Source organism: Wyeomyia smithii, chromosome 3 (assembly GCF_029784165.1).
Source record: "Wyeomyia smithii strain HCP4-BCI-WySm-NY-G18 chromosome 3, ASM2978416v1, whole genome shotgun sequence".
NCBI classification, from domain to species: Eukaryota; Metazoa; Arthropoda; class Insecta; order Diptera; family Culicidae; genus Wyeomyia; species Wyeomyia smithii.
In genome coordinates, this window is record NC_073696.1 from 121,447,489 (window position 1) to 121,460,898 (window position 13,410).

Consider the following 13,410-nt stretch of genomic DNA (forward strand, 5'->3'; position numbering starts at 1 on the left):
TCACTTCTTCGTGAAGTGACCCTCTTTATACCGAAAATTATAACGCGGTTATAACCAATCTGTAGAAAATACGACCTCATGAAAGGTATCGACGCGAAGTCTCTAGATATTCGGTAACCCGGACATCTGGCTTTGAGCTTAACAGGTCGACGTTTCTTGTATAAATTGTTCGTCTGTTCTTGAAAAGCGATTTCCTGATTTGAGACCGATTTAAAGCATAAAAAATAGAGTGTTATTAGGGCCGCGCACAGGTGTGTGTGTGGTATATTCTAGTGAAACGCAAAATGTTATACTACATTATGTGGACGATTTGAACTAACATATTATAAAGTTGGGTCACTACATTTAGAAAACATTTATATGAACAGAACTCTCCCGGGCCGGAGAAGCGTTTATGCACGACCGCTCAATCCACGCCTACCGACGGAGACGCTCGGGAGCACGATATTTCACGCCGATTCTCTATTAACTGTTGATGTGAGTGTTGCCTATCAAATAGAAAAATTGGCAAAGTTTCTTGCATCCAAAGCACCAATAGTTTAAAAAATGCAGATATGCAAGTTGACCAAAATATATATCTTAAGTTTATTGACAAAATGCCAAACTAGTCATAATTGGGACATAGTATTTTACCATGTTGAGAAAAACGAATTTTAGGTTAACCCTCTAGTGCCCAAGTTAATTTTTAGATGGTTTTCGAAAAAATCACTATGAATCTTTATAAACATTTTTTGGGTATCTATTGAAGCCTTTTAGAGGTTTGGCTGAAAACCGTCTGAAGGCGGCACTAGGCATTAGAGGGTTAAGTTTAAAACTTACTCTGTGAATTTCAATATTTTTAATATTTCTACGCAATTTTGATGCTATATTCCGATAAGAGCAGTTTGGTCAAGCAACTCTCAAAGATGACTGGAGGAATAATAAATTTTGGAGGAGGTAGTACTGCTAAAGCGAAGCACAAGGGCACCGAACGGAAGGTCATCTGTATTCGAAAACTGCTGAGTGCACAGTGAATTTCGCAGCGCTCCCTTGTGGTGGAAAGAACGCATTTTACACGGAAAATAAATAGAATTTATACTTCTTTTATGGAAATCTGTCATACACACTGGTATAAATCTGCCATGCGAAAACACTACAGGTGCACTCTTTTAATGCGGTTATGTGTTTATTCTTTATTATTACTTTTAAATTATCTCAAGTTTCCCAGCAATAATGGTTATCACAAGCATTTGAAAGATGTTTTATATTACACTTTTGACGTATGAGTACGAATAATATAATCGATCTGGAAATTTGCAAATTTTTACTACTGAAAGGTACGGGGATGAAAGGAATATTTAAATTGCGTCCGTCACGAAAAGTGATTAGGATTCGTATGCTTATAGAATCTGCGATCTCGAACCATCCCAGATGGTTTCGAGGTACGATGCTAGCTTACCAAGCCAGTTGTCGTAGGTTCGAGTCTTGGCTCGGAAGAGACTGTTAGTGTCAGACTGACACTGTCAGTAGGATCGTAGTGCTAGCCCCGCAATTGTCCTGTACACTCAAACAGTTGGATGCGAAGGCGGTGTATAACAGAATGTCGAGTTCCGATTTAGAATGTAGTAGCAAGGCTTTGCTTTGCTTTAGAATCTGTGATTTACATAGTATCGCTGCACCAGAGAGATTGCATATCCTATTTGCTAAATCCTTTGTGCTACCATTGAAAAGAAGATATTGGTTACATCCACATAATGTGAAAGATCATTCTAAGTCTAATTTCAATTTAATATAAAAGTGTTCTTAATTAGTTTCGCTTCGACGCACATTGATTTTGTTGAATAGAACTCTGTGTGAAGAAGACCTGCTTTTTCGTGTGCATTTTTCGAAATAAGACCAGTAAAACAGGAGGTGTGAAACGACCCGGGGACAAGCTATTTCATTCGCACTCCTGCTCAACATGTCGACGGGCTTTGGCAAAATGTAATAATAGTTCGCCCATGTACCAACTGACATTCATGCGATTTAGTGCGATTTTTATTCTTCATTGAAAAATTGAAGGACAATGATATAAAATCACGTTTGTTCAGAAAATTACACTCTTTTAGCTGATATATAAATACCAGAAATCCGTGAATAGTTAATATCGAAATATCGTTCGCAAAATTAATATACTACAACCACATTATCCGTTCGTACAACCACATTATCCGTTGCTCCAGAAGCTTATAGAAGTTTATCTAATCTCATCCTCCTTATTTTTATTCCATCGGATGCATCTAGCATCAATGAGTCCAAAACCGATATACCTTCAGAGTTTGGATCTCGGGTGATCGATAAAACATGTGATATAATGAAATAACAGGATGAAACCTGTTTAGGAATTTCATTGTCGACTAAGGTATTGATTCAATATTATAAAATATCTAGATATTTGCCAAACAAAATTTATCTGTACAACATCTTCTTACAACACAAAGTAGCACTTCCTTTAAACAAAAACAAAAAAACACTTCATATTTGATTTATGACAACGATAAAGTTTCAAACTAATTTTTTATAAATAACTGTCGCTAACACATGATACAATCGTGAGAGGAAGACCTTCGCAATAATTGCAACAGTTTCGAACACCCGGTTTTAAATAGCATTGATTGTGGTTCGTGTTCCAAACCAACATGTACGGGACATCAGATAGCTTGTGTTGATACTTTCACTTACTTCCACTATCCCACATTATAGATTTTCGAATATAAAAAATTGCACAACTGTGAGACTTTGCTGTTTTCGCACAACGTTTTTGCATTGCACGTAAAAGATCGAATTGAACAGGTTAAACTGTTGAAATAACCGTCAATTCAAAACATCGAATAAATTATGCCACTTTATACCACTGTCGCAGTGGCATAAACGTACACGACAAATATATATTGCTGAGGGCAAAGAAAATTCATTCGTGATTTTTCAGTCCTCTTTGTGTACACTTTCTGTTTGATCATATACCTGAAGTTGACCTTCCGTTCTGTGCACAAGGGCTCCAGATTCTAGAGACACTAGTTTGATGATGGATGTAAACAGTTAGTCTAGGAGGAAAACGCAGCGAATGTGGAACCTTGCCGACGAGCACAGAACAGCCAAAATTCAGGTCTCCGAAAAAAGATGCGCCAACCAAAAGACCGAGATTGTGACGACAGGGTATCAGCCTCTAATCTCCTGTAAATGGTGGTGGAAATGGCCGGCTCAAAAACAACAAACCTGTTAAAATAGACCAACTTCCTAGCGAGAGCGCTGTAACACTGGCTACAGTGGTCACTGTGTCATTATCAAGATCTGGGAGGAGCGTCAGTATCGGAGGAGTAGATGGAATATGCATGCGCTCAAAACTTTTAACGGTGCGTACCACGCATTGAAGTCTCAGCTACTCTCGAAGATGGCTGGGAAGACGATCGGCGATAGTTAGTACTACTGTAGCGGCACTGAGTACAATGACTTCGAAAAGAAGAAACGACTGGCTCGACGACGAGTGTAAACAGTTAATCGAAGAGGGGCAGCGTGATCGAAAATGGTGCCGACGCGCACGGAACAGGCAAAACTTGATCTTTCAGAAGGAGAAGCGCCAGCAGAAAGATCGAGCTCCCGAGACAATGGAAGAACTGTAGCGTGCAAATGACACACCAAAGTTCTACAAGACGCTGAACAGTTTCCGCAAAAGCTACGTGCCGAAAGCCGAGCAAGAAGTGGTTTGACGAGCGCCTTAACGGCATTGTAGCAAAGGATGACGACGAAGTGGCTGTAGGTCTTTGGCCGATTTTTAATCGACGTACGACACAATCGTTCGAGATAAACTATGGCAGATTATACACGATTACGGTTTGCTAGATAAACTGACACGGTTGGTCAACATCAACCATGGAACGGGTAATGTACATAGTTCGAATTCCTGGGACACTCTCGAGTCCCTTCGAACCTTGAAGAGGGTTACGGAAAGGTGATGGACTATCGTGCTTGCTATTTAATATCGCTTTGGAAGGTGTGATACGTAGGATAGGTATCGACGTAAATGGCACGATATTCAGGTCTGTTCAGCTCTATGGATAGCCGATGACATTGATATCGTAGCTTAAATTCTTGGGACATGACGAAAATGTACATCAGACTAAAGGAACGCGTCGAAGACTAAGGATATGAGTGGAAGAGGCGCCAGAAAATACAGGGTCGACGTTGGCGGTGATGATATCAAGGCAGTAGACGAGTTCCTGTAGCTTGACGCACTGGTGACTGCTGCCTACGACATTAGCAGAGAAATTCATCAACGCCTTTTGGCAGAAAATCGTACCTACTTTGGACGCCGGAAGACGTTCGAATAAAATTCACCATCGCACGAAGCTGATCATCTACAAAACACTGATCAGACCGAAAGTCCTCTACGGTCACGAAACATGGACCTTGCTCGTGGTAAACCTCCGCGCCCTTGTACTTTTCAAACGGAAAGTTCTGCGTATCATCTGCGGTGAATTGTGGCGAAGGCGGAGGAACTACGAGTTACATCAGCTGCTGGGAGAACGACTCATCGTCCAAACAATGAAAATCCCAGGCTGCGGTGGGCTTTGTACATCGTAAAGATATCGGACAACAATGGTTCTCGCTAACGATTCGACTAGAATGAGACGACGAGGCGCAGCTTCCACGACATTGCTGGCGAGCTGCAATCATGGACCTAATTGAATAGAGACGACTTCCTCGAAGATCAAGACCTGAAGCTGACTGGTAAATAAGTAAGGATGCAAAAAACGACAAACCAGGGTACTGCAAGTACCGGGCAGTCACTCTACTGAACGCCGCTTACAAACGCTTTGCCATCGCTTTGCAGAACAGTTCATGGGACACGTTACCACGGATCAGCTCCTTGGTATCACATTGTCCAAGAAACGGGGGCACCATCTGCTTGGAGCTAAAAATCAAAATACCTATTTTCTTGCACAAATTCTATCTAAATTATTGTTCTTCGAGCTCGAAGTAGCCCTGCACAAATTTGCCCTGCACATGATGAAACTATCACCAATCGATTTATTGACTAATTTTACATAAAAAATGCTATATTCCAGGTTGCCAGCCCAGCGGCATCTAATTAGTGGGAATTTGGGTTCATTTTTCCCAGTGTGCATTGGTTGGGTTATTTTAAATATGAATGATCAAATCTGCATGAAGTGACCGAGCACCAAATAAAGTACCAAGTAACAAACTTATCAGCTAGGGACACCAAAATTCACGGGAATGGTTGAATAGCTATAATCCTTCATTTTTTCCGGTTTGAGCTTTTAGAATGCACATGTGTTGACCAGTGTAATCGAAGGCGTCGATTCCTTATGTTATCGTTATTGTAACATGCTTTCTCCCGTGTATAGTGAGGTGCGTAGTGAGTATTTGGTTGCGTAGCTGACGTATGTGTAAGTATAGGAGACAGCTTGAGCAAAAAGCGTCATAAAATAGAATAATGAACTGAATAAAGCTGGTTTAACGTGTTGCTTTCTCCTACTGCTGTTGACACTCGGCAGGATTCTGATGTTCCACTGTCACCATCACTTGCGCGGCGATCTTTTCGAGCCGCTGGAGGTCGCTCGTCCTCTTCTTCCTCATCCTCATCCTTCACCGATAAAGTTCAGGATGGCCTTCCGGATGATTCTGGCCCGTGAACGGACTGAAAAATCACAGGAGGGTTGTGTGCAAAGCCACGACCGCAAGGTTGAAGTAGAATACTTTTATACAGCTCTACTTACGGCTGTACATTAACCTACGGCCGGGCGAATCGGTTCGCGCCGCTTTTCGCATTTAACCTGGCAGAGGCCTAATGCGCACGGCCAACACAATAGAAAGGTGTTTTCACATTGAAAATTAGACACGGCTTTACTGGAGTAAGTGTTGGCAAATGCATCTACCGCTAATACCGCCGCTATCGTACGAAAGCGCGTCGTTTCATGTGGGGAATAATATCAACAACGAAAAATGACGCGCGTCTAAGCACACCCGAACTGTTTTGCCGTGCCGCTTCCATTTACTTCCTTATAACATCGGCCTCAGGGAAGTACCGGCTGCACCTACCGCTGAGGCTGTTACCATACTGCTGCACCTACCATACTGGTACCCAAAGCTATTAACTCTTCAAATTAAATGTTTTATTTTCCCCAAAAGAGCAATTGTTCAATTCCATATCGGATATAATGCAATCGCATCTCTGTAATATTACCGGCAGTAATATTCTTCTGAACAAAATAATCCAGCTTATACATTAGAGGAAGTGCCGGCTGATGTACGGCAAAAATCTCGCCCAATCGCTCGCGTTGCCGTTCAGCCTGGCAGAGGCCTGAGACGTGGTGACCAACCACAGGGCAAGTGATTTGTTTAATTTGAAGGCAGCCACAGGGTTAACCCGCTGCTATCCTCTGTTAATGCTGAGTGCTGATATCTGCTGCTACTGCTGTCAACGTTGTGGACGGTCCATCCAGCTCACCATCCGACTGATGAATGTAGCTAGTTTAACCAGAAAAACTCTTTTATAGCCGAAATAGGCCACGCCTGTCTGTTCAGTTTTACCATTTTCTAAGGTTCTTCAGACGAATTATTCCACAATTTGCATTTGATTTTTGTACCAAGCGAATAAACACCGATGGTGCTCTCACACACGCAACGATTTTACCCCTAACCGTATTGCGGCTTGTAACATCAAGCGATTTCGTTTGCTCGCTGTTGCGTGTTGCTTCATGTTGCAACTTGGCAGCTGGGTTGGGAGACGACGAAATTCTGTTCATGCTGATTGATTGAATCGGCTTCATATTAGCTCTGCATAGTCGAACTAACTGCTTTTGTGAGTGCGTTCTAACAGGGCAGTTTGTTATTCAAAGTCGGTTATGCTGATCGCAGCCTTTGCGCTGCCCCTACAGTAAGGAGTTTACTAAACAAAGTAAAAATTAGACAACTACAACAGAATTTGATTGCATCCCGCACAGAATGTCTGCTTGTGTTGATGCCAGAAAATTATAACCCTTCAACTATTTGTTTATTTGCCTTGAAAAAGGCATTTTGCGGTTCAAAATCGGTTGCTGATCGCAACCTTTGAGCTGCCCTAATAGTGGGGGAATTAAGATACACGGACAACATGCACTGTGGAAGCTATTTCACATTCAGTAAATTAGACGAGTGCGACAAATTTGAATTGCTAGGATGCAACACAGAATGCTTGCTTGCGTTGACAAAAATTATTAACTTTCAATGACTTGTTTATTTGCCTTAAAAAAGGCATTTTGATTTCCGAAATTGGATTTCCTGATGGCAATCATCATGCTGCCCCAGCACGGGGGGAATAATGGCTGTCTGGCGACACACGCTGAGAAAAACCGCGCTGCTCCTGAGACGTGGTGACCAACCACAGGGCTAGTGCTGCTGCTAAGGAAGGACGACTGCTGTTGTCGCTGTCTAGAACTATTATGAGCGGCTCCGGCTGAAACAGGCTCTTATATAGGCCAAATAGCATGTTTTCAATTGCAAGGTATATGATTCTGTCGACCGTGCTTGGGAAGCAATCATATAACGACCAATCAGAGGTCGAATTTTTCGTTTTGACAAGGCTTGACTATTTTCAATAGTACAATAGTGTGAATAATAAAATTACAATTATCTTCTTTTGGGAAGAATCTTAGAAGATTTTCCAATCTATTGCCACAAGAACGAAGGAAATCCTTCGAATAGTAACCGATTTATTTGCATTTGAAATTGGACATATTTTTCACTTTTTTCGGTTTTAGATTTTCATTTCACATTCCTATGTAGCCGTACTTCCTGAGAGAAGTATTCTACTTCAAAAGTTGAAGAACGAACCATTCAGCAGCGTCTTTGTCAGGGTACGAATCACTACGCGTTGTTTGTGCTTCTGCTGTTTCTTGGTCGTCTTCACCATCACGTTCTTGCTCGAATGCCATTGGATTATGCAGCCAGTGCACTTGTACATTTCGGGACCCTTAAATCTAAATGGTTCATCCTCGTCGACCTGGCAGCACATGAAGTACTGCTTGGTTAGCACCGCATCCTTGAAGAACGGATTTGGTGAATAGTAGAACTTCAGCACGTAACTCCTTGGATCGGTCTTGTAGACGATGTTCTCATTAGTCAGGTGTTCCAACACCGGTTCGTCGTGCGGCTGGATCGTTTGTGTGTTATTTAACACCGTCCAGCCAGCAGGCTAGAGTGCCTAGACCCTCCTTGATGCTCTTCAAGTGCTGGTTTTTGTAGTTCAGTGCCATCCACCTGAAGCGTGCCGTAACCGACGAATCTACCTCGTTGTCCGTCGTCACTTCATTCCTGCCACTCAGCTTCAATGATTGCCTTCCTGCAATCTACTAAAAGTTGGTACAGTTTCCGGTATTTGCACTCCAGGGCGTACACCTCTTCAAAGAACCTGGACTCTCTCAACGCGTCGATCTAGTTTCGAACGTTATCTGGCAGAATCTTTATTATCTCCTCCATCATTATCCGGCGGGAGGACGAAGACATACAAGCCGGGTCATCTAGTAGCTCAACCATTTGATACTTCGCGCCCGAAGCGGATTCAACTGCCTTCACTTCGTTCTTTTCAGTACCGGTCATTGTTGTTGATTTCAGAAACAGATTAATCTCTATCGGCAACGGAATATGAACTTCTTGACAACTGCTCCGCTGGGACTCTTCTCTCTTCTTATACCTCGACTCTTCTCTCTTCTTAAACCTCGACAGGGCACAAATACAAATCCCTTAGCCAGGCACGGATTTAAGGGGGTGCAAAGAGGGCAAATTGCCTTTCAACACGAGGGCCCCCAGTCCTCCCGATAAAAAAATTACGATGTATTTTGCGGTGAGAACAGTAAACGGACAATGTTTTGTATTGTAACCATAAAAAACATGACATTTTTACTGTAAACTTGCAAACGATTTTTGTCATTACCATGTTTTAACAACGTTTTTCGTTGTTGCATCTACCACCGACAATATTTTTACCATGAAAAATATTGTCAGTGACTTCTAAATGTATGGGAAAAATGCCTGAAAAAATGCTGTTAAGATACATAACAACCCCCCTTTTTCAAGGTAAAAATGACAAAAACAATGTTTTTTATTGTTCTGGACAATGATATTTAATGTAAAATTGATGTATTTACAATAAAAAACGAAGTTAAGTTATGGTATAACTATGTACAATTACAGCAACTTTTAAGGTTTTTTTGATGTTATTTTTTTCGGGCTGGGCCAGGCATGAAGACTTTTTTTTTGCTCGTCACCTTCCAGCGAAGCATTAAGTCATTTAAAAATTTAAAATTTTATTACCTCTATTTTTTTTAAAAAAAAGGCCCCGCCTCCCAGCACCTAAATCTGACCCTGCCCTCAACGAAAAAAAAACTCGTAATTCGCCCCGCACGGAACAAGAAAAAATGCGAGTGTGCACACTTACGAACGAGCGCAAAAGAGCAGAATCATTTCAAATCGCCTGGAAATACGCGAAAATTTAATCGACCATTTTTGATTTGAATGAAACTTTGCACACGTATTTGGCTTAGCAAACTAAGCATTTTTAACAGATGGAGAGTTTTTTTACACCCATGAGTTACATTCTAAAAGGGCGTATGCCTTTTGGCATAGGTTTTATTCGAAGCATTGTAGCCCAGAAACCGTTGGTTGTATGGAAAAACTGTCTGAGGATGAGTTGTAGGGAATTAAAAATGCACCATAAAAAAACATACACTGTACAAAAAAAAATTTTTTGACCAAAAAAAATTTAAAATAAGCATTAAATTTCAATTAAAAAAAAATGAGTTGAACTTTTTTTAATTTTTTTTTAATAAACTTGACGTTAATACGCAACTTTTCAAAAAAAGTCCAGGATGGAGAAATGAAAAATATTTTTTTATGGTAGATTAATTTCCTTATGAAAATTCTAATTCAAACATTTTTCAAAATATTTGTATTCTGATGATTTTAAAAGATGCAGAGAGTCATTGTTAATCAAAAAGCTCTTGGTAGTAAACATTCTAAAGCCATTGGTTTTCGAGTTATTTTAAATTTAAGCTCGAAAAATTATAATTTTTTTGGAAAATACACGTTTTTCTTAATTTGTCCATGGGTCTCCAGCAAAAACCATACGTTCATTGGAATGCTTGATCAAAAATATACAATTCATTCTTTGACAACAAAACGATTGGGCGAACGGTTCCCAAGAAAAGAGTTAAATGTTTTAAGTGATATAAATATATATAAGAATCAAATATTTATTTTCGAGTTTTATTATCTTAAGAATATATTTTTTTTAATGACATAGATACTTTACAGAACTAGTCTCACCTTATCCGGAGTGATTTGCGATAAGGGCGCAACTGGCAAAAGATAAACATTGGGGAATATCAGTTTGAAAATTTGCTAGTACATTTTCAAATCGTAATTTCAAAGAAAGTGACTAACATTAACATCAATACCAAAAATCGACGTAAAATATACCTGGCTTATAGTTTCCTAACAATACTACATCAAATTTGTGCATTTATGGCTTAAATCTGCACTTTTCTTCTAACCTTTTTCTAATGAGCCTTAAAGCATTCTGACAACGAGATACGCCCATCTTTCTTTCGCCTTGTTTTTATTTTTTCTCCAGTTGCGCCTCTTTAAATGCGCCTTTATTTTGAAAACAAAAGTTGATCCGCCCTTTACTGTAGCCTGTTTACGAAATATTTCGCAAATAAGCCCGTTGCTGCAAAACAATGTAAAGGGCCTAGTTCCAAAGTATCTTTTGTTTTGGGTAAACTGCTTTATCGCCCTTCACTAAAAGCTTGATTTAAATAATTTTATCGATTTATACAAAAGAAAGGATTCTTTTCATGAATTTCGTAAGTCTTTTCGAAACCAATAGTGTAATAGAACCATTTGTTTACATTTTGTTAGTTGAGCCCTAATCGCGAATCACTCCGGTTAAATTTTATATACATCATAAGTAAATGATTCGTCATCTTTTGAAAACAGCTTCGTTTGTATCTTATTTTCTAAAATCGGAACAAAAGAGTAATACTTTTGTGTGGCAGCTATTAATATAGATTTTTTGAAAATATTGCTCCATTCTGTTACTCCTTGTTCATATTCTTCATATGATACCCAAGTAAATGACATTTTTGGTGAATTTTTATTACTTTTCTGATTAAACCAATCATACAATTCTTTTGCGCTTGTAATGGGATGTTCATGTTCTTTAGCTAAACTTGCATTTCCTGCCATTCGTTTTAATATGCCACCAATTGCCTGGGCCTTTGACATGAGAAGTCGCAAAAAAATGCCACTCTGCATCGACGTTATATTTTGTTTTGAACTTGCAAAGACTCGCAAAGTTTTTTCTATTTTCATATTGTGAGGCAGCTCCATCAGACATTAATATCGCTTTTTTCAACTCTATTGTTGTTTTCAAAAAAACTCATTAATTTGGCAATAAACACCTGAACCGCAACAGTATCATGATGGAGTACATCCGATATTATGATGAAGCTGATATTCTTAAGTGTTCCAGATTCTGTATAGTAAATAACGAAGGGATGAATGGTGGCATGACTATCATTCCAATAACTACACGAATCACAAATTGATAAAAACCTATTAAAATTAGCTAGACTGTTCAATATTTTTAATTTTGCAATAACGTTTTCGTTTAATTTGCGTAAGCTTGATGGGCACCGATGATCATGAAAGGGTTTACAGCATTTGGGCTTGGTGTATTCCATTTTCACTTTATTCATCTTCACAAAATGCAAACTGTTACTAACACATCTAGAGTAGTGCAATCGTATTTATATACGAAAACAGATATTATAGGTAACCCAGTAGTTATTGGTTGCGTACTTTACAAACAGTTATTATTAGTAAACAAGTAGGTAGTGTTGCACGACAAAGTACTTTTTATAAAACATTCGGCAAGGGGGAACGTGTAGGTAGGCTAAGGTTTAGCGCTTGAGTTATTAATCCAATCGTTTTGTTGTCAAAGAATGAATTGTATATTTTTGATCAAGCATTCCAATGAACGTATGGTTTTTGCTGGAGAACCATGGACAAATTAAGAAAAACGTGTATTTTCCGAAATATAATTAATTTTTCGAGCTTAAACTAAAAATAACTCGAAAACCGATGCCTTTAGAATGTTTACTACCAAGAGCTTTTTGATTCAAAATGGCTCTCTGCATCTTTTAAAATCATCAGAATACAAATATTTTGAAAAATGTTTGAATTAGAATTTTTATAAAAAAAATTTTCTACCACAAAAAAAATATTTTTCATTTCTCCATCCTGGACTTTTTTTAAAAAGTTGCGTATTAACGTCAAGTTTCTTTAAAAAAAATAAAAAAAAATCAACTTTTTTTTTTTAAATTGAAATTTAATGTTTATTTTTAATTTTTTTGGTCAAAAAAATTTTTTTTGTACAGTGTATGATTTTTTTATGGTGCATTTTTAATTCCCTACAACTCAGACAGTTTTTCTATACAACCAACGGTTTCTGGGCTACAATGCTTCGAATAAAACCTATGTTAAAAGGCATACGCCCTTTTAGAATGTAACTCATGGGTGTAAAAAATCTCTCCATCTGTGAAAAATGCTCAGTTTGCTAAGTCAAATACATGTGCAAAGTTTCATTCAAATAAAAAATGGTCGATATTCGACCATAGGTCATTTCGTGCGATCTTGCTCAAAAGATAGCGCTTGCCTCTCACCTCAAGTTCAGATTGGTGTGATGAAATCGAGGGGTTGGACGAGCTCTGGTACCTGAGCACACTGGTAACCGCGGACAACGATATCAGCAGATGGAGTAAAATTCGCTACCGCATCAAGTTAACCATTTACAAGACACTGATTAAATTGGTAGTCTTCTACGGCTCCAAGAAATGGACAAAGCTTGAGGAGGACCAACGTGCTCGTAAGGTCTTCGAAATAAAGGTGGAATGCAGATGAAAAACAGAACTTGAAGGAGACGAATAGGCCACGAACTGCAGGAGCTGCTTGGGCGGGTCGAACGACAGCTCAGTGAGGATGGCTTTTGAAACCAATCCGTCAGAGCCCAAACGACGAGGAAGACGACCTGCGGAATTTACGCAGACTACGCAGAGCTAATTAACTGCAGCCATGGACCGAATGGCGTAGAGGCGACTCTCACTTATAGTAAAGACTACGCCACGGTTTGAACCGTATTAGTATTTGTAGTTAGTTTTTTACTTCATTAAACCAGAAATTGTAGTAGTAGAATAGAAATAGATAGATATCAAAAAACAAGAATATAATATTTATTTTTTAATTAGTGTGAATGGTCAAGAACTAGGATACTAAAAATGTGAAACGTATGATAAGTCATTGAAAGAAATTAAAACTAATAATAATAATGTCAAA

General features: G+C 39.1%; 1 protein-coding gene and 1 pseudogene across 4 annotated transcripts in view; both read right to left on the reverse strand.

The window, feature by feature from the left end:
* Window positions 1-13,410, reverse strand: part of LOC129726932 (voltage-dependent calcium channel subunit alpha-2/delta-4) — a 132,276-nt gene that overhangs the window by 34,927 nt on the left and 83,939 nt on the right. The gene's annotated exons all lie outside the window — the stretch shown is intronic.
* Window positions 7,832-8,616, reverse strand: LOC129726941 (nucleosome assembly protein 1-like 1; annotated as a pseudogene).